This window comes from Aquarana catesbeiana, linkage group LG07 (genome assembly GCF_042186555.1).
Source record: "Aquarana catesbeiana isolate 2022-GZ linkage group LG07, ASM4218655v1, whole genome shotgun sequence".
NCBI lineage: Eukaryota > Metazoa > Chordata > Amphibia > Anura > Ranidae > Aquarana > Aquarana catesbeiana.
The window spans coordinates 41,683,797-41,701,704 of NC_133330.1; the positions used below are offsets into that span (position 1 = coordinate 41,683,797).

Genomic DNA, 17,908 nt, shown 5'->3' on the forward strand with positions numbered 1-17,908 from the left:
ACTGCTGATGGAACCCCTAACAACCTCTGAAGGAACCCTAGGGTACTTCAGAACCCTGGTTGAGAAACACTGCTTTAGATGATGATTGGGTGCAACTTCAATTTGGTTTATGGTGAAACAATAATATTTGTTTGGAAACTATATCTCCTAATCAACCTTTCCCCCAACTTCTTTGCGGAGACATATTGTGTGATCCCACCAAAATTTGCCAACTGGGTGACAGCCATTTTTTATGTGTGGGTGCTATACCTGCTTTCAAAATGCATGTCCAAGGTCAGGTAGGTGACATTTTAGCCCACCATGAAGTCAATAAAATATTTACAAATATGACAAAATAAATATTCTAGTCATCCGATCCAAACTGCTTGCTTGGCTTTGTACAGTGAGTCAATGGCTGCACCCAACCTACGGCTTTGAGAATGCCAAATTAGAAAGACAACCCAGGCTTCCTGGGTTGCCATCCGTATGTAATTCAGTTAACCTGTTTTCTACCAATGTACTTTATAAAAAGGTTATTTGTGCAATGCTGTCTATAAATGCTGACGGAAAATACATTATTGGGTATCCATTGCTCCCACTAATTGCCGCTCAGATCATCTTGGTACCTTGTGATAACTGTGATAGCCAATCAAAGCGATTGCATGCTACTGTTTACATTGTTGATCCCTCCCACTCCTCTTGCAGCAAAGGATAGAGGGGAATCATAGTAAGTTATGAATGGAAATGAATCAATGGATCAGCAACATTCATTTTCACTGACTGTGAGACCTTTTTAAACCCTTTCATCCTAACCCCTTCCTCTCCTATACATCTGATCTCCAGCCTGTCTCTGTATGTGACCTGTATACTAATTGTTCACCACCCTTTCCCTGCCCATTAACTCCTTCATTGCCATCCCCCTACTGTATGTAACCTGTATATTAACCCATTTACCTCCTCCTCCCTCTGTGTATGACTGGTACAATAATGTACCTAGTGCACCATTACCAAACTCTGTTTCCTTGTTACCCCCTAAACACTATTTCCTAATTTGCAATACAATTGGGGCAAAAATTATTTCTTTCTGGGGTGTCTACTTTTCAAAAAGGGGTCATTTTGGGGGTTTGCATGCTGCCCCAGCATTTTGTTGTGTTTTTTTTTTTTTTTTTTTTTACAGAAAGTAGGTAAAACAGTTTTTTTTTATGTTAAAGTAAAAAAAAGAAAAAAAAAAGAATGAGTTAATAAAGACTAACACCAGGAATGCTAAATGACTCACCCTTAAAGTGAGGCCCCACTACACTGCAAGGGTTAAATGCTTATAATGTACAGGGGTGCACAGAAAGGGAGTAAATTCTTACCGTTTTCCGGCCCTAGCAAGGTCCCTCCAGTGATGCCACTGGTCTTCCGCAGCCTTCCCTGTAAGCTGTGATCACACTCCAGCTTTCACCACATACAATACAGGGTTGATAGCCTTCTATTGTGTGTGATAAGGCTGAGGCTCCATCCACAGGCTGGACCTTTGAGCAGAGGAGGAGAGCACCGGATGGGGTATTTGAAAAGTGACGAAGCCTGTGCTGTGCACCCCTAAACATAATGAGCATGTAACTTTTTTTTTTTTTTCAGGGTCCAATGCAAGAGAGAATTTTTTAGAATTCTTGGAGTTGGGCTTTAAATACCACCAAAAGAAAGCTCAGTGTTGCACAATATAGTAATTGTCAGTCAAACTATCACAGTGCAGAAAAGTAACCTGGTAATTAAGGGCTGGTACTCCAGTGGTTAACTGGGACATTATTTTCAGATAACGTTTTTAAAGTGATCAAAATAGAAGGTCCTCTTTAAAAATTTGAGGGCTGGAACACAGCTCTACCAGGCAGAGGATTCAGCACCTACGTTCCTGGAATCCTGTTGCTTAGACTGCGTTTTGAAACGTCCTGCTTACAGATATCATGACTGTTACCTGGGAACACAGATGCGAAATTTAGAAAACAGTCATAAATCTGCATTTTGTTCCAGATGAGCAACTTGAATAGACTCTCACTTTTCTTTAATGTAAAGTGACAGAGCCTTTTTAAAGCTCCCCTCCTGGCACACTTTTATCCATCTGCGGCGTTCGCTGTCGCTCCATTGCTCTGTTGGAACCGGGAGCCAAAGTTTGTATCAAGTTGATTCAAAGCAACCAAAAAAAAAAAAAAAAGTATTCCACGGATTGTTTTCAGCACAAAAGGCAGCCCCGCTGCGGCTTTTATTGAAACAAATAAACTCAATAAAGAGATTTTATACTGAGAGCCGAAGCCGCACAATAGCAGTATCGCTGTGGATTGGATTTATTGATTTATTTATTTACTCCTACTGCAAAATAGAGTATTGTGCTAATGTCTCTTTATAAGAGTCACACTGCTTGGTGAAATGGCTAATTTATTTTAGCTTACACATAAATAGTCGGCCGTTTTCCACAAGACAGACTAATGAAAATGAACCCATGAAAGTGTCTCGGCAATGAGGAGTGATGGAGTCGAGTTATTATTGGTTGAGTGGGAAGACGAGCCGGAGTGGACATCATGTCTTTGAACTTTTGAACCGCTGCTTGTTTGTCTGATTTATTGATTTTGATATGTCTGTTAAGTCCCACTTTTATTTATTTATTTCGCTTTACGGAGGGCACCGCAGATAGACTGGTTGATGTTTTCGTGTTTTTGGGACTTGACTTAGTCTGAAAGACTCCTTTTTTGTTCTGTGGACGGCTATATGTTTTTGGTTGAAAAGCTTTTTCTGAACATTTAAAGTATGACTACATGCAAAACTTTTTATTTTAGTTTTGGATAGAGTGGAGAGGGTTTAGAAGACCTATCAAGCTTTGATTGGTGTCTGTGCCCCTATTATTGAGATGCACCCTCTCTATTTGTCCTGTGTACTAATATTACCGAGAGTGAAAGAAAACCACACATTTTGAGTTGTCACCAGAATAGGAATAGGGGGAAAATCTTCCAGTGGGGACAGTTCTGGTGACAACCAGGGAATTCTCTCACTGTGGAAATATGTCCTCTCACTTCCTGTTTTGGCTAAGGAACAGGAAGTTAGGGGAAATCTCCCCAGTAGAACACAGATGGCAAATAAAGCTGATAGGGGTTATAACCCTTTCTTACTTTATCCAAAATGGGGGAAAAATAATTTTGCCTTTAGTTGTTCAGTGTTGTACTTTTAAAGAATACTTTTACTAAAAAAAAACAAAAAAAAACCCAGAAACAAAATGTAATCGATTCCATGTGTCCCTTGTGGTGTTCTCTCCCCCTTTAGTTGAAATCTTCCTACTCCCTCACCCACTCCACCAAAATCTCCTGCAGCGTCTATGAATGAAGGAAGGTTGGATGATTGAAAGGTCCACCCCCTCCATTCATAGATTATGAATAGAGGCGCTGGACAGGCAGGGTGGGTGTACTTGGGCAGTCTTGATGATTGCCTGTCACTGTCATCTCTATTAACTCCCACTTGCACTAGAAGAATATGGGAAGGATTGGAGGAAAAAGATATCTACTAAGGAAGGAGACAGCAGCACAACACATGTTATTGTTCATAAGTAATGCCCCTTTGTTGTTGTTTTTTTTTTTTTTTTTTTGTAAACCTAAGCTTTACTCCAAAAAAGGACAGTACACAGTTGCACTGTGTTTATGGTTAATGTTTATCTAAACCAAAAACCAAAAATATAATCCTGCAAATAACACACTTCCTGTCCCTGAGAGGCTATGTCCACTCTATGGAAGGAGGCATTGTTGTCACCTTAGGCCGCTCCACCTACATGGACTGCAAACACGTCTGTATCTCTTAAGCTCCAATCTCCTCTTCGGTGCCATCCCTTGCAATTTTTCCTTCAAGGCTGGGTTCACACTGCTTTGTGGAGCGGCTCACAGCAGGGGTCTGGTGCGTCCCTGTTCACCATTTCAGGCCCAATTTCTGTCCGAATTTTTGCCTGAATTCAGACCTGGAACAGACCAGAAAATGCACAGGACTCCTGTGCAAGTCGCTCCGAAGCCGCTCTGGAGATGGGTGAATTGGCTCTATTGAGAGCCGGTCACAATCTCCTGACATGCAAACCGGATGTGGGGAAATCCGCATCCAATTCGTAGTAGTGTGAACCCAGCCTTAGTTACTAGATGCCATCAGTTTTTTTGGGTTGAGTGCTGCCCAGCCTCCTTCAACCTGGACTTGCTCACCTCCTGGTGGAGTGATCCTGAGGACCGCGACTTAGTCTCAACATGCAGAAAACCCATCTCCAACATCAGGAGCTCTAGTGAACACAAGTTAGTGCTTAGACTCCGCTTCCTTTTCTTGGATGAGCCCATGTCAACCCCCCCATGACTCTTACGTTTCTTTGTTTCCTGGGACTGTTAAGGCAAGATAGGTTAATTTTGACAAAAATAAATAATGTGTAGTAATAATAATAATAATAATAATGTATTATAATTTAATACATAGTACACTATCTCTAGGCAATACATAGTTTAGGTAAAGTAATACCTTATGTCTGCCTTTTTGAAAAAGAAAGTAACACAGGATGTTGAACTTGCAACACGAAATTACCATATTTATCAGCGTATAACACACACCCTCTTCCCCTGAAAATAGGGGGCATATCACGGGTGCTTGTTATACGCTGATAGTTTACCTCGGAGGGGAAGAAGGGGGTCGAGCGCCGCTGGAATTCACTGAGCCGCAATCTCCTGTTTACTCGGCTCTCACTCAGCTCTGACGTCACACACACACACACAGTCCCGCCTCCGCCACCGGCTTTGGACCAGTGTTCTGTCTATCACAGGAGCTGGTCCAATGCCGATAGGGGAGGCGGGACTGTGTATGTGATTGCCGACTAAAGACCGAGTAAACAGGAGATGACGGCTCAGTGATTTCATGCACTGCATTGATGAGAGATGGTGAGGTTACAGATGGGCATTAATCAGGCAGCTGCATTGATGGGAGATGGGCTGCAGATGGGTGCAGATCAGGCTGCAGATGGGCGCAGATCAGGGCGCAGATCAGGCTGCATTGAGGCTGCAGATGGGCGCAGATCAGGCTGCATTGAAGCTGCAGATGGGCACAGATCAGGCTGCATTGAAGCTGCAGGTGGGCACAGATCAGGCTGCATTGAAGCTGCAGGTGGGCACAGATCAGGCTGCATTGAAGCTGCAGATGGGCACAGATCAGGCTTCATTGAAGCTGCAGATGGGCACAAATCAGGCTGCATTGATGGGCACTGACCATTATTTTGTTTCAAAGTGGTTTATGTAAAAAAAAAAATTCCTGAAACTTCCCTCTTAAATTGAAGGTGCTTGTTATCCGCCGATAAATGCAGTAAGTTTGTCTCTATCAACTTCCTGCTTTTATGGTCTCCAGAGAACATACTAGCCATTGCACACAGTGTACAACCTCCAGTCAATGTGACTGCTTGTCATGCCAGTCCTCTGGCCTCATTTTGTTTTCAGAATCACTGACCGGAAAAAAGCGCGATTAACCGAGATTAAAAGGAAATTATCGTTTTGTTTTTTTTTTTAATGAGTGCAAATTAGGAGTTTTGAGTGCAGTCTATGCCACCATTTTTTTTGTCGCATACACATTTTGAAATGTTTACTCTTCTACTGTATAATATAACTACCTGTTGATCTTGTCAGAAATTCGTAGCCGTCCTGTGTTCACTTCCAGTGTTATCTCAAAATGATTTAGCCCTTCCTGTTCTCTATGCTGCGGATAGGAAGACGATGGGAGTGGTTGAGTAATTTAGCAAATGATAATGGCCAATATTGACACCACTCAGGCCAGAAAAAAATGCTTTGTTTTATCAGCCTGAATTCCAGATATGGATATTTTTTCATAAATGCATTAGTCCAGCTTGAACCAAAGAATGTATGTGTGTGCAATGGTCGATCCCTGCGGAAGCTGGAAATTGCTGTAGTAGGCACCACTACTACAATGATTGTCACTAGCTTACAGTCCTCTTTTTATTTTCCCTTGGCGTACACTTTAAAAACAAGCACTTAAAAAGTTAATATGTACTGCCTGCACCTTGGGCCTTTGCATAAACCAGTGAGCTGGCTTAAGGATCTTCAGCCTCTGAAACAGTTCTTGCAGTATGGCATGGCTTATTCCCCACCAGCCCCTACAGGACACAGTAGAGTTGCACTAAAAACCGGTAAAATCAGACACAGGGAAATAATTTATTTGAGTGAGCTTAATATACTTATGCCCCGTACACACGATCGCACATTCCGACAACAAAATCCATGTTTTTTTTCCAACGGATGTTGGCTCAAACTTGTCTTGCATACACACGGTCACACAAATCTTGTTGGAAATTCCGAACGTCAAGAAAGTGGTGACGTACAACATGTACGACAAGCCGAGAAAAATGAAGTTCAATAGCCAGTGCGGCTTTTCTGCTTGATTCCGAGCATGCGTGGAACTTTGTGCGGCGGAATTGTGTGCACACGATCGGAATTTACGAGAATGGATTTTGTTGTCGGAAAATTTGAGATCCAGATCTCAAATTTTGTGTGACAGAAAAGCCGATGGAAAATGTCCGATGGAGCCTAAACACGGTCGAAATTTCCGACAACAAGCTCCCATCGAACATTTTCCGTCGGAAAATCCGACCGTGTGTATGGGGCATTAGAGAAGGAAGCATAAAGCACAACTGTAGTGTAGCACTGCAAAACAGGAAGCAGAGCCTGAGCATGTAATAAGCAATATGGCCGTTCCTCTGTATATAAAAAAAAAGGACAAAGTATAAATAAAAAAGTTTCAAATCATTAAATATTAACATACATACTATTGATAAAGATCATTTACCTCAATCTTAAGCTTACATTTGAACTGAGTACATATTTCCTTTAAGACAAATCCATTTTTTTAAACTTTATGATTAGTTTGGAAGCATCATTAAGGGGACAAAGTAGACATCTGATAAGGAGGTAAATGCCTGTAATCCTAGGTGTAGCGTATTTAAGACCAAAGTCTAATGTAGCATATAGAAAATCAGTGTAGCATCCTTCTGGACAGCTAGATGTCAAAGAACATTTCAGTAAAGAGTTCCCAAAAATGGCCTTTTACAGTGAGAAGGGGAAATATTTAAACAAGTAAATAATAAGTAAAGCTCGGTATACACTATAAAGGAAATCTGAGGAATGATTGTCCGGTTTTCCTCAATGTTTCACAGCAGGTCGAAACCAAGGATAGTACTAATTGTACAAAAAATTTCAAGGCTTTTTTTTTGTTGTTTCTGATCGTGCGCAATTTTTCTCGTATGAAAACAGTACAAATTAAACGAAAATCGTTTCTTCTGTTCACGTAGGAGAACAATTTTGGGGTTTGTCCTTTTAGAAATTTTTGTTTGAAAGGTCTGAATCAGATATCTAAATTTGTGTACACGCTATATGAAAATAAAACGATCGTGCCTTGTACGGAATTTTTCTTCAAATTTTTCTCATAGTGTGTACCCGATTTGGGAAATATTCCATAAAGCACTGTCTTCTTAAGACCCCACTGACATCTCAGACTTACAGCAACCCTTTTTGTGTCAAAACCCCTAATGATCTTGGAATCTGCATGACACTAACAGTAAGTGAGATGAAGCAGAGTTTCAAAATGTCAGCATTTATCTGTAGTTCCTTCTCCTCCTTTTCTTGGCTAGTGAAAGATCTGAGCCATACAAAAAAAATCTGAAACCCTGCACCCACTGCCATCGTTCATGCACAAATGAGCTCTACACCTATCTGTAAACCACTAGATGGCACAGTGCCAGTGCCGGGACAAGGTCATCTAGAACCCAGGGCAAACATGCCATATTTTGAGACAAAGTTGGTGACGAAGCTCAGGGCAGATTTGGAGATGGCTGTGAATGATATTGTTAATCATTTGAATTGTATTTGTTAGGTGATTGGAAGCAAGTGGAGGGATTGGCAGAGATGGGTGGTGGACACTAAACGTCTGATAAGGTGCCATTTGGGTGCAGCATTCATGATGGACTGAACGGGAGTAGTCTATGCAGAGGTAGGTCAATAAGGAGGTAGTTGCAGTAGTCTAGGCACGAGATAGTGATGGTGTGAATTAGAGGTTTGGTGGTGATTTAATGGTGGATTATGGTAATATTTAGAAGTTGAAGACGGTTTGGACAGTAATTGGGTTTGTAGCTTGAAGGAGAGGTCAGAATCCAGGATTATATCTAGCACTGTGGCATGAAGGATAACTGATAGCTATGTGTCTTGATGGAAAAGTCATGACACGGGAAATGGGGGTAAGGAGATATTAAGTGGTGTGACATCAATACTGATGTGTCAGTCAATACATTAGGAATAAAAGATATGGTGACATGTGCATGTGTTGGAGATATGAACTACATGTTTTTTTTTGTTTGTTTTTTTGCCCACATGTGCACTTAAAGTACTTTTTATAAAATAATGAAGGAAAAAAAAAACATTATTTAAAATAAAAGCAAAAGTACTGAAAGTGTCTCTTTGAAAAGTGAACCATTCCCTTTGAAGCTAATAAAGAGAATGTGTAATATGCTGTCTATAAGGCAGAATTCCCATGGGACACGAGCGGTTAAAAATAATTCTTCTTCTATTGGCCCGAGACGGCAATGTACATAACACTCCACGCTAAGCTGCTTTTGTTTATTTGAAAGCTTAAAATGACTTTTCTGCATTCTCTTTTCTCCCCAAACAAAACCCTGTTTTATGAAGGGACATTTGGAAGGAAAGACTGTTTTGAGAGGCCTGTTAAAACAAGCAAACATAATTAGCAGAGAAGTCAGTGCTGACACCAACACCATTAGATGTAAAAAAAAAAAATTCCATTTCACTGCAATGTTATTGTTGATTTTCACATACAGATCCTAATATGGTTACCTCCTTGTCAAAGCCTCAGTCCCATGGGCTCAGGGGCTCCCTGTGGGAGAGTGAGTCAGTCTCTGGCAGTACAAACACAAACTTCAAAGTGTACCTGTTGTACCGATGGCCTGTGGCCATATTTCAGTCTGCAAAAAAGTTTGAGAGAATGGAAGCTATCAGTCCACCAGTCACTGTGCCATCTAGCTCCATGTCATAGTAACAGCTAACTGTGCTGAAGAGTACCTGTCTCCTACAGTTAGTCAAGAAAGCCAACAAAATGGCTTCTATCATGATGTTTAAGTACGTATAGTACTGCAGTAGCCATCACAGAATAAAAGTGTAAAGAATTCTTCCTCTTTGTTAAAGAAGATCTTTTATTTACATTTTTTACATTTTATGCCCTATGGGACAAAGTACCTGTAGTACTTTGTCCCATGTTACTAAGTGTTTTCTAACCCTAGATATGAGGTCCAAGCCGTCCCCCTGCTATGCCCAATCCAACAACAGCTATGAAGGAGATGGCTGATTCATAGATCCAGTTTGTCTCAACTGTAAATGCTTTCTTGAGGCAAGCAACGGCAAAAAGAAAACAGAGGCTGACACATCCTCCCACACTCTGCATTCCTCTTACCATTTCTTGTCTCAGGAAAGTGCTCAAAGCCAAGATAACCGCAGCTATGAATCAGCCGTCTCCTTTATAACTGTTGTTGGATTAGCCATAGCAAGAGGAGAGGTGAGCAAATCGGACCTCATGACTAGGGTTAGAAAGCACTTAGAAATGTGGGACAAAGTGCTACGTGTATAGAGAAAAAGCGCAGAGCTTAAAATAAACAACAACATGATAGATGTTAAGAGTCCAAAAATTGAGTACTTTGCCCTTTAGGGAACAGAAGTGTAAAATAAAAAAAAATGCGACAGGTCCTTATTGACAATTGAGTGTTTTATGGCTCCATTGACAAAGCTCAACAGCATCCAGATAAAGAATCCCATTATTCTCAAAGGGCTTGTTCACACCTGCGTATTGTGTTGCAAGTCACCTGTCACATTAAGCTTAAAGTACGTGAGCTTTTTCGGGGCAGAATTGCACATTGTTTGCCCCATAAATTTTAACTTGGAGTGCCTCAAAAACGCATATTTGTACATGTTTTTTAGGCACTCCTATTTGAACAAAAATGCACAATTCTGCTCCTATACTACAAATTGCACATACAAACACACAATGGAAAAAAATTCTCTAAATCTCACTCAAGCGTGAATGGGATAGTCACCAGTTTTATATCCCTGTGTCATCAAGCTGTAAGAGTATCTTCATGTGCGCTTAAGGTATTTTAAAATTACCTCTCAATCAATATTATCATATATCATTTTAGCATACCTTAAAGCATACGTAAACCAAAGTTCTAAAATTTTGTAAAAACTTAATCCAGTTATCATAAAGCAAAAAAGTTAACTTATTGTTCCTTACTTGAGTTGGCCAAACCCTTCTTCCTTTGTGTCTCAGATGCTTTCTTTCCCCAGACACTGCAGCTCACAGTGGGAGGGTTTAAGCAGCAAAGTCAGTTCTGCCGATACATAAAGCAGAGGGCCAAACAAGAGAAATCTAAGCATGCGTGGCTACCCTAAGTAAATCTGGCAGGGCTAATGGAATATAACCAATCATAATGGACAAGAAATAACCGCAGTCAGTAAAAATTGTAGTGCCCCCCCCCCCCCACACACACACACTTTTGGTAGTAAGTGGAGAAATGCCTGCTTACTATGATGCTCATTATAAAAGTACCCCATAACAGTTCTGGTCAGTGAAATGACCTCTTACATTAGTGCTCAGTGTAGAGCCATCTTACATTGGTGGTCAATTAAATAACCCCTTACAATGATAATCAGTGGAGAAGGACATTCTTAGACTTGTGGGAGAAAGCCCCAATTACATTGGGTCTCATTGGGAGAGTAAGTGAAGAATGGGCCCATTACATGGATGCTCAGTTGGAAGAATGCTCCTTACATTGGTGGCCGGTGGCATAATATGGTCCTTAAATTAGTGGTCGGTGGGAAGAGTGCTCCTTACATTGGTGATTAGTTTTAGAATGTTTCCCTTACAGGTAGCTAAAAGGATCTCTAGTGTTAGTAGTCACTTATCTGAAATTTAGAACCAATCATTGCTCAAGGAACCACTAGTAACTTCTGGAGTTTCACAGAACCCTGGTTGAGAAAAGGTACTTTAGGCAATAGTTAGCATGTAGTTACAACTTATGTGTTTAGATCTTTTAATTTAAAAACGGGATACACTGTGTCCCACCCAATTAGGAATTTCTCTGGACAGGATAATGCAATGGAACATAGTACTTTTATAGGATTCCTCTACTGTCCCAAATTTCTAATTGCAGACATCAAGGAGAATATGGCTTGACTCCAGCATGGACAGTTTTGGGTGGATTTGCTTACGCAACTCAAGTGAAGCGCATCAATGTCACTAATATTCTATGCAAATGGCCACTAAATAGTTGAAAGCAGTAAACTATGATATGATAGTGATACCATTATATGTATAGTGATGAGAGGAAATTTGTTATGCTAGATACTCAGTTTATTTGTTTTAGTTGTGTTAATGTTACAATAAAACACAGGTGTTTTTTTTTACAAATATGTGTGTTTGTGTTGGTGCCTTAAAAGTCCCATACAACCACTATAGATTTGTATCCTTTGGATGTATATCTCAATATATTATGTGTACAGAGGGAGAGTGGGTAGGGTGCACATTTCCACATGGAACCCGGAATGTGATTTTTTTTCACTGTACGTAAGCAACCCTAATGAACTTGTGCTTTGTCCAAGCAGCGCAAAGCAACATGTTCCCCTAACATCCCTCTTTCCCAGCAGCACATACTCACCTTCCCTTTGTTTATGCTCCCTGCTGATTGGGGAGCTCTAACTCTATTTTCATAGTGGGAGGGGGGGGGGGGGCGTGATTGACATCCCCGGAGAGACCCCTGCTTCCATACAGAGAGCAAGAGTCCATCTACAGACTGCTGGCAGAGGACAGGCTTTTCTATTTCTACTCAGGCTGTGGCTGCTTTCTAAAGAAAACCAACTGTGAGGATTTGCATACTTTGTTTTGATTCACCTGAAATGTATTAGCTGATTTAAACTGACAGTTTAGTTGTGCTTTAGGTAAAATAAATAACACAACAGACAATAGAAAAAACTGCATTTTTTAAGCAGGATAATTGATGTTTGAACGTCATATTTTTTTATTTATTTTTTGCTATCTTGTGATAAACAAATGGCTGCATGGTATAACACACACTTTGGTATTAAAAGGCACGGTTTTGTGTATGCTGCATTTAAATTCCCTGGTACATAAAATCTTTGGTGTTCATGAAACGATTGTTTACAGAAGACTTGGTACAAATTAGGAATCAGCCACAAGTATGACAAGAACTGTCTTATGAGCATCCTAGTAAAAAATTAAAGGTTAGAATTGTGACTCCCAGTTCCTAAATCAACCAAACCATGGCCAGAACGGTGGCAGCTCACAGGCAAGTGTCAAGTCATTTCCACCAGTGGACCTCTGCTTTAAAAAGGACTTTTCTGTGGAAGCTGTGCCAAAATAAGCAACCTATTTTGCCTGTGGTCTCCCTGCACCTGATCTATTCCCCATTGCTGACTTACATTGCCGCCATCTGCACTGTGTCTTTGTGTGGAGGTGGCCATATTAGTAGAGGGACAGGGCTTTGCTTCTTAATGTCAGAGCTGCCCCCCAATGAGTGGTGGTTAGCACAGATCCACAGTAAGGATGAGCTCCGGCGTGTTTGCACAGCCCATGTGCAGAGCCCGCCAGGAAGTCTGCGCTGCGCTAATCACAGGCAGTGAGACATTGTCCCGATGCGCGGCTGCAGAGATCGGGGAATGTCTCACTGGCTGTGATTAGCGCAGCGCCGACTTCCTGGCGGGCTCTGCACGTGAAGCAGAAGCAGGTAGATCCTAGCGCTCCTGTTTCTTAGGTACAGCTTCCACTCCAGCTAGTAGAACAGTGAATAGTGTTAGTTAGTAGTTAGTAGTGACATTACCAAATCTCACTCTAAATATTATGAGACTTTTATTTAGAGGTGAAAGTGCCTTAGCCAAGTGGTTCCCAACCTTTTTTTTACTTGTATTCCTCTTGGCAGCCCATTTCCATAAACCGCATCTCTCAGTAGGGATAAGACAGAGTAGAGAGCAGAGTTAAAGCAGTACATGTAGAGCACTGACCTGAATGGTGGGTATGGTCAATGTGTGCTAACAGTGGGAGCTTTAAGTGGGAGAAAAAAATGCTGTGTTTTAGTGCCTCCTGGAGAGTATAGTGAAGGAGGTTGATGCTGTAGAGTGAAGTGGGTCTCATCTAATGAAAGCAACTTAGTGGACTGGTGAGGCCCTGAGGAAGGGTAGGCCGGGCCAGCCCTGGTGTGATAGCAATAGGGCCAGGACTCTTATGCAGGCCTTAATTAATTGTGCCTGCATAGTTCTGCACATGCCCCCCTCCCAGGCTTTCCCTGACTGTGGTTACAAACAGGCATTTTCTGCCATTATCAGTTTATCACATTGTTTGGGTACACCTAAAAATCCTTGTTCGCACCCCTGTGGGTAGATGTGCTCCAGGTTGAGAACCACTGCCTACGGCTGGCTATACATTATACAATTTTTTTGTATAATTTTCCTTTAGATTTACCAGAGCCATATAATATGATGTCAAAACAAATCACTTTCAATGTATATGCTACCAGGCAGGCCCATGCATAACATAGTTGACTCTAAAGAGCATTGAATAAGAAAATTGTATAAAGCTCTAAATGATCTTGTAGATGAACATCTACAAGGCTCCATGCCTTCAGGTGTTAAGGCTGGTACACATGGGCCGAATATTGACCCGTTCAACAGAAACCAGCCAACATTCGGCCAGTGTGTACAGCAGCCTGTCCAACAGAGGCCAGCCTAACATCCATCCGGCTTCTGTCGAATGGGCATGCTGGAAAACCAGCAGCTGACTGCCACCTGATTAGTAGCCAATGGCTGCAAGCGCTGACCATTGTGTTCTGGCGGGGAAGTCCACCTGTCAGAACACAATGGCTCAGTGGGGGGATCTTTGTATTAACGTTACATACAGTGAGCTCCTTAAGCCCCGTGAAGACGGGCCGAATGCCGGCCGACATCCGTCGGTACAAAAAAAATCTGACATTCGGCCCGTGTGTATGCCAAGCGGTCCGAGCATGCTGGAAAACCAGCAGCCGACTAGCTCCCGATCAGCGCACTCAGCCAATGGCATCCCCCTGTCAGAACACAACAACGTAGCGGGGGAGATCGCTGTACTAACATTGGATTGTTAGTACAGCGGCTCCGACCGGAGAGGACAGGTTTTTTTTTTTTTTTTTTCGTTCAACCCACAGAATAAAACAAATAATGTGTACCAGGCTTAAGTTATTTTTTCGTTCAGCCCGCTGGGTTGAACGAAAAAAAAAAAAAAAATACCTGTGTGTACCAAACTTTAATAGCGACGTCTAATGGCTTCTGATCCTTTTTTGGCATTGAACAATCAAATCAATGCAGGCAATTTACTGTTAATGTGTAATTAGATAATCACTTTTAAAATTTGATTGATCAAACAAGTGGGTTGATTAGTCCATGGAAATTTAAAATACCATATGAGCTGCATTTATGTAGGATATATATATATTTATATTTAGCTCTTGGGGTTTTTTTCTTTCCGGACTCTGGGGGGCAGCTGTGATTTGATCCCTGTCTTCTCTGAGCCCCTGAATGTCACAAATACACACACACACACACACACACCCCTCGCACTTGTATATGCTGATTTAGGGAGGGTTACTTATTCTAGTGTAAACAGTTCAGTAAATACTCTGCGATACCCTTTGTCAGCAGCCAGAGTTTTCTTTACATGTCTGGCCGCTGTGTAACTTGTCTGCTGATGCCTCTGTCTCACCCTTCTTCTCTGCATGCGTTCCAAAATCAGCACTAGACCCGGGATTGCCACTCAGTGTCTGCAAGATTTGGGAGAGGAAAAAAAAAAAATTAATAAAGGTAGGTGATCTTAGGGACAATGGTGGGGAGCTTGTGCTTAGAGGATTGAATTTCTCCTGGCTCACTGAAACAGCTTGGGAGGAAAAAAGAATAATAAAAAAAAAAAAAAAAAAAACTTGGCTGACTTAGAAAGAACTTGCAAAGCTTCTGTTAGAAGTTCAGTGTGTAACAATTCAGAAAATAATTTGGGGTTTTTCACTTATTTGTCTCTTTTGTCCCTCCAGCCTGTTGTGTTCCAGAGCTTTGCAACAATACTACTTTCACTATCCCCCTTCCTGTATTTTCTTTAACTCCTTCAGTTTCCCCCGTGCACATGTGATCCTTTGCAAGATGTTTAATCTGGCACTTGTTAGGACGTGCATGCTGCTTTGCAGCCTTTCATGTTGCTAATTGGGCCGGGGAACTTGCTTCTGTTCTGCCCGCCATGTGCGTATGACCGCTTGGTTGCAACAATCGCAAGTTCAGTTACCTTGGAAGCTTCTTGCTGTTGTTTTATTGCCTCACGTCGGTGACGAAACTCTACCTTCTGCAGGATGTTGAGCTTGTTTTGTTTGTGTGCTTTGTAATTTTATATATTATTTAAATAGTATATTAGCCGTACATTAATGAATATGATACTCTTTAGATGTGATTGAAAACCTGATATTTGCTGTTATCTCTTTAATTGCTAGTGTGATAGTAAACAAGCTGGAGCAATATGCAAACCTTCACCTGTCGTGGAGCAACACCTCCCAGCATACTGTTCCAGACATCTTATAGTTCTGCAGCAGCCGCAAAGCTCCACATTCTTCCAAAGCATTCTACAGCCATATCAGTAGCGTGCAAATCAGGAACATTTGTGTATTTTTTTTTTTTATCTAATGTTTTATTTATTTTTCCAGTTTTTTTTTTTTTTTTTTTTTTTTTTTTAGCTATTTTGTGGTTTAGGATTTTTAAAGCTTTTAAAAAATCCCAATCAGCTGATATGCAGAATTAAAAATTCAAGGGGATTTAGGTAAAATCCTGACCAAAGCTGTTGGAAGCAGAGGAAGACCTTTAAAAATGGAGACTGTTTGCATTGCACATGCACTGGGAAATGTAGACTCAAAACCCACATTGAGGATTCTGCTTTTTGGGCAACCTTTTAGTTAGCGCAGCACTTCAGGCATTTTCTTGCACTAAAAGAGAAGACATTGGGGTTGATTTACTAAAACTAGAGAGTTTTTTTTTTTTTTTTTTGGCAAAGCTTAATTGAACAAGCTGAAGTTAGAAGCTGATTGGCTACCATGAACAGCTGCACCAGATTTTGCACTCTCCAGTTTTAGTAAATCAACCCCATACTGTATGAACAAGCTCTTAATAGGGGAGACCAGCAAAGTATTTTTTTTTTCCAGGTGCACATTACACAGATTTTGAAGCTGAAGTCTGGTCCACTTGTGTCTAATAACCATGTATGGTGTAGAGGAAATTATTTTTATAATTTTATAATTATAATAATAATTATAATTTTTATAATTATTTTCTACAATTGCTGCAGAGGCCCTTTTGTCATTTAATGTTAGTTTAAATGATCTTTTCATTTATATTGTATAAGTAAATTAATTTACTTAACTTTTTTTTTTTTTTTAAACGGACAAGAAATTTAGAATCTTTTTGTGTGCCGTTTCTGTATAGAGTGCCAACAAATGGGATTACTTGCCCCAACAGTTTAATCCTACTACAACACTAGAAGTAGTCAGCTGATTATAGCAGGCAGAACCGCCCACTTACTTCCCCTCTCCTGCCTTCCACACATTCCTATTGGCCAGTGAGGTAAGCATGTCAGGAATGAGGAAGTGACTGGAATGCATGGGTCAGTATTCATAGGTCAGGAACAGGTAAATGTCTGCAGTGAAGATGAAATATAGTTGTTTGACCTGGAAAAGTTGTAGGTCTTATTTAAATCATCAAAGAACATTGTACAGTACTTCTATAGAGAATATTTTTCATGTTTCTTATGTAGAGAAATTTGCTGAAAATTCATTATCTAAAATAATTTGACCTCAAGGTAATAAATTTGTAAAAGAAACTCTAAAGAAGTGGCAAAGAAATCCAAAGCAAAAGACAAAACAACATTTACACAATACTTAAAACTCAAATTTTAAATGATTGACACATATGTTTTAAGAAATGATTGCCAATTACCATAAACACGTCTGGAAACCTCAACATAAGCACATCAGCTTTACAATTGTTTTTTTGTGTGTCTTCTTTTAAGGTAATTTCCATGACAAATAGCTAGCATAGGGGACAAGAACACTAACTGTATGGTCCCTGTATAGGGACCCAAGATACTAGGACACAGTCCTACCTTGAGCAAAAGCGAAGAGAAAAAGCACACGTAAATCTGTAACTCAGCGCTGCAATCTGCCAGCTATAAGCAGTGTATACATGAAATCCAAGCTGCTTAAGGATGAGATCAGTCCATTGAAAGTCTGTTTTTTGAAAAGATAGTTCCAATGGTATAATCCGGGGTCATGTGTATACACACAAAAAGTTCTGAAACAACTGCTCCTGGTGGTAGGCTGCTTCAGTAGTGAGTTGGGGCCTGATGGCTGTAGAAACAAAATGCAAGGGGAGGGGGAAGAGAGAAACACCAAGCCACCTCTGGTGCAGTAACATTTAATTCTTAAAAAATCTAATTGATAAGCATAAAATACACTCACATTGTGTAAAATATAGCAGGCTTGTCAGGGTAACAGTATCAATCAGAGGGAACCCGTGGAACCAGCGGCAGGTACATCGTTGGAAAATCCCCAATGTGGCTGGAGTGAGGTCAGGGTGGCAGTACCACATCGAAGGACCAGTGGAACCAGTGGCGGATGCCCTGTGTGTCAGTCTCCACTGCTGCTCGGGGAGACCCCAGCTGTACCGGCCGCTGGTTTTACGGGTTCCCTCGGATTGATACTGTCACCCTGACAAGCCTGCTATATGTTACACAACGTGAGTGTATTTTATGCTTATCG

The 17,908-nt window shown here is 41.0% G+C and overlaps 1 protein-coding gene across 19 annotated transcripts in view; it reads left to right on the forward strand.

Annotated features, from left to right (window-relative positions):
- Window positions 1–17,908, forward strand: part of FOXP1 (forkhead box P1) — a 1,122,086-nt gene that overhangs the window by 574,585 nt on the left and 529,593 nt on the right. The window contains exon 1 of one of the 19 annotated variants that reach the window (XM_073592056.1): window positions 14,418–14,924. The exons of the other annotated variants lie outside the window; for them this stretch is intronic. The gene's annotated coding sequence lies outside the window, so the exon portion shown is untranslated. Of the gene's footprint in view, window positions 1–14,417; window positions 14,925–17,908 lie in introns of those variants that run through there. 19 annotated transcript variants of the gene reach the window in all.